Source organism: Mustela putorius, unplaced genomic scaffold (assembly GCF_011764305.1).
Source record: "Mustela putorius furo isolate JIRA1106 unplaced genomic scaffold, ASM1176430v1.1 tig00003853_pilon_pilon_pilon, whole genome shotgun sequence".
NCBI classification, from domain to species: Eukaryota; Metazoa; Chordata; class Mammalia; order Carnivora; family Mustelidae; genus Mustela; species Mustela putorius.
The window spans coordinates 63,642,750-63,647,203 of NW_025422005.1; the positions used below are offsets into that span (position 1 = coordinate 63,642,750).

Consider the following 4,454-nt stretch of genomic DNA (forward strand, 5'->3'; position numbering starts at 1 on the left):
GGACCTGGGATTTCAACCCAGGCAATCTGTCTCCAGGATGTGTGATTACCCATTACATTATCCAACCTTCAGTTGAGTTTTCGCTTGAATACAGCATGAGGAGTTCACTAGCCTCAGAAAAGGCTTATTTCATTCTTGTCTGTTCTGCTGGTTAGACATGCCTGCCAGTGACCTAAAGTCTTCTTCTCTAATAGTTCTACCTACATAGCCCTCTGGAGTAATAAGAACACTTAATCTGTCAGTTGCCAAAAGTCTTTTTCCTGGGAATTTAAATTTGTCCTCCAAGACTTAACTCATATGTCATTTCTGTGTAAAGTTTGTGTGTGTGATAATTGAAAGCTGATGTGTTTTTTTTTTTCTTTTACAGGTCCTGTTGGTCCCACTCTGGTTATGTGTGTGTGCATAATTATTACTGCGTTTGTGAGTTTGGTGATAGCGTCATTTTTTAAAGTCATAGGAGTAGAATTTTCTGTTTCCATATTTAATTTCTTTCAAGATTGACCCTGTTTGCTGCAACCTAATAAAATCTACTGCTATACTAAATATTGCTCATTAGTCCTAGTTTTGTGGGATAATTTAATAAAACATGAAGACATGAAGACTCAGAGAACTTGAGTTGCCCAAGGTTTTAGTAAGTGGAATTTGCCCCCAGTTCTCTCTTAAAAAACATATCCAAGTGCTCGCTTTAGCAGCACATATACTAAAATTGGAATAATACAGAGACGATAAGCATACCCCCACCCCCCACCCCGCCCCGAGCGCCAGGATGACATTCGAACTCATGAAGCATTCCATATTTTTGAGTGCCCTTGTCACGGTGAACACCACGTGGTATGTGGAAGTGTTGAACCACTATATTGTACACCTGAAACTAATATTTAACTGAGTGTGAACTAACTAGAATTAAAATAAAAGTTTAAAAAGCAAAAACAAAACAAAACGAAAGAATAGGAAGCAAATGAAAAGTTTGGTGTATCATAATTGTAGCGTATGCGTGTGTGTGTATTTACTTCACTAGACAACAGAAGGAGAATAAGAGGAATGTATATAAAGATGATTTTGGACTATTTTTTGAACCACCAAAAGTAAACCGTTAAAAAAAAAAAATGCATGCAAGTCCAATTGCTTGCTCTCGCTACCACATCTACTTTTTACTCCGTTTCTGGCTTGCCTCCTGCTCCGCCCCGCCCTCCCCTCCCCCATGCAAATGGGGGCATGACTATAGATTTCCAGTCTGGGCAGCCACTTCACTCTCTCTATTCCTCATTTTTATTTGACTTGAATTGTGAGAAAAGGTGTTGTCCTGATATATTGCCTAATCATAGTGTAGCTTTTGGCTTGATACTGACTCTTTTTAGCCATCTTAACTGCGTTATCTGTGATTATGGTTTTTTAAAAAAATCTTAATTAAAGTCGTGATGAAATTAATTCACTGCTGTGCTAAATTCAGAAAAAAAGTATTCCAGAGACCGATGTGAATTAATAGAAGGGGTTTGAAAGCTCCGTTATTGGTCTAGGGGATGATAAAATGTCAAAACTGCTAGTATTATTTTTTTCAAGATTTGGAATATGCTTCGGAAGGTGTTTGCAAGTTGTATCTACTAGATAGAAATATGCAATATGTCAAGCAATATGAGAGCCTGCACTATAAGGAAAGGGTGTAGTGACAGTAGGGAATCTCCTCAAAAATCACGGTGAATCCTAGGGGCATCTGGGTGGCTCAGTGGGTTAAAGCTTCTGCCTTCCTCTCAGGTCATGATCCCAGGAGTCCTGGGATTGAGCCCCATGTCGCATTGGTCTCTCTGCTCAGCAGGGAGCCTGCTTCCCTTCCTCTCTCTGCCTACTTGTGATCTCTGCCTGTCAAATAACAAAATAAAATCTTAAAAAATAAATAAGTAAATAAGATTTTTTTAAAAATCACTGTGAATCCTAAAAATAAGGACAGTGATAGGGAAGGAAAAAATAGAATTGAAATTCTCACTGTAGGATCTGGGGATAATTTCTAATCTTCTCCAATTTTTTCTCTCCTTCCCTCTCCCCCTTACCAAAACACATGTGTGGACATGAGGCATTCTTTACTATCATTTTAGAAGTACCTATCTCCGCTTTTATCCTAAATCATTTTCTTCACATCTTTTTCTGTCTAATGAACTTAACAAGGTATTACCAGGAACCAACTGCGATCTCACAACTATGCTAGTTACTCCAAAAGATTCATAGAAAGATAACTACAGTATCCTTTTTAGAATTTTAAATCAGTTGGTAAGAAAAACTGTACAGAGGGGAAACAGCCCTCCTGCTGATATATTCAGTATATCATCCAGGACTAAACCCGTCATGCTAGATATGTATGCTATAAGGCTCGGGGAATTTATTCATTTATCCCAAAGACACTCAGTGAATGCCTTGCATGTGTAGGATTCTGGCGGAGGCCTAGAGAAACAAGGATGAATCAGATATTCTTCCTGACCTTAGGGGCTCAAATGCTACTGGGAGCCACAGAAGCGTAAATGGATGATTAGAAATCACCGTAGTTGGGCTTTGTGCGAGGACTGGAAAGACAAGTAGAGTTTTACTATATGCAGAGCAAAGGGAGCTGGTAAGACGGCACAGCTCAGCTCAGGAAAAGGACAAGAGAAATACAGGAGGGTGGAAAGGCGCACAGCCTTTCGAGGGAAGAGATTTTAATTGGGAGGAGAATTGTAGAGAGATGGGGAGCCTAGTGTGATTGGGATTTGGCAGTTAGGGTGTTGCTTGGAGGTTGTGTTGGGAAGGGCTGCAGAAAGGTGCCTTGTCATACTAAAAGGCACACTGAGAGCATTTTTCATGACTTTTATTTTACAGTACATGTGTTATTTTATGCCATAACTTTTTACCTACAGCAACCTTAATAGGTTCTACTTCCTACACTCTCTCCTTAGCATGCATAGTGCCCACAGCAAGATATACAGTATGTTTAAATATTTGTAATTTATAAAACTATCTAATCAAATATTAAATGAAGACTGTTCTACATTTCTTCCCTGACAAATATGTCTTCATAACAAGCTGGAAGATAAGTTTTGAATTTAAGAGTTCCTGGAATCTTCCAAGTTTCAGGCTGAAATCTGGTGGTTTGAGGAAATCCACTGCCACTCTTCCCACACCTGATTACATCCCACACTGTAGGATGTTCAAATCTATCTAGAAACGTCCGTCCACTTGCTTAGCTACGTTACAGCCCCCGGCCCCCCACAATCACACATTAGCTCACCCAGGGCCTAGAAGGATGTCATCTGAGGTGTGGTCCACTCCTAGGAGGACAGATTCCAGGAATAATTCTCCATATGCCTTAGTGATGGACTTGAGCCATGATCATTGGTACCAAGGATGTGGCCTTGAAGTTGGAATGGGGAATGGCACAGGTTCCTAGCGGGTTTGTTACTTTGCCCCTGGCACTCTACCCCAGTCAGGGAGCATGGACCGAGAAGGGCCAGAGTTAAGTGTCTGTCAAAGTGCAGGATACAGGCAAGGGGCCTCTCTGACCCAGGTCTCAGAACAGTATTTCCCTTATCCCTCTTGTTCTGATTTAGTTATCTAAAGTCCTTTACTCTTCTAGGGACAGTCCTGATGGTTAGAAATGAGGGCTTGTTATGATGATATTCCCAAAGCTTCCAACAGGATGACTCCTTCATTTAACTATTAATTTTAATCTCCCCATGAAGGACTATCTACGGCAGCCATCTTCCTCCAGAACAGAAACAACCTGTGTGTGTGTGTGTGTGTGTGTGTGTGTGTGTGTGTGTATAGGAGGGAAGAGTAAGATAGGAAATTCAACTTTCTAACAGGCCAAACATGATGGATTATTAATTATCAAACATTAAACACTTTGCAAACGTCTTCATCTCCTAGTTCACCATATATTTCTCTGTCACTATAGAGAATACCCTTTTTTTTTCAGTCACTCTGTCTATTCACCGCCACCCCCCTAAATCTCTACAGCCTGTAAACACTAGAGTGCCCCAGGGCCCAAACCTCAGATTTCTAATCTTCCTTCTCATTTCCATTCTTTGTGTGATTTCATCTAGTCTTCCCAGAAAGATTACCTCCATGCAAAATACCTAGATTTGCATTTCTACCTTGGACTTCTCTGAACTCCAGACTCATGTATGCATTTGCTTACTCAAGGGTTTATTTGAAAATCTATCATTATCCTAAAACTGGATATTAGCAATCTACTATAAAAATGGGGGTATTTAATATAGGTACTCAATAATTGATAGAATAAGCAGCCAAAATTGAGTAAGGATAGATGAAATTTAAACGGCACAATGAATTATTTAGGACTAGTAGGAACATTATATCCCAAAACTCCAGAACACACATTCTTCTCCAGTACATGTGGCATATTCATAAAAATTAATGATGTGCAAGGCCATAAAGAGAACCTCAATACATTTCAAAGGATTAGTGTC

General features: G+C 39.9%; 1 pseudogene; it reads left to right on the forward strand.

The window, feature by feature from the left end:
* Positions 1–676: 676 nt before the first annotated feature.
* On the forward strand, positions 677–801 carry LOC123387410 (annotated as a pseudogene).
* The last annotated feature ends 3,653 nt before the right edge of the window (positions 802–4,454 follow it).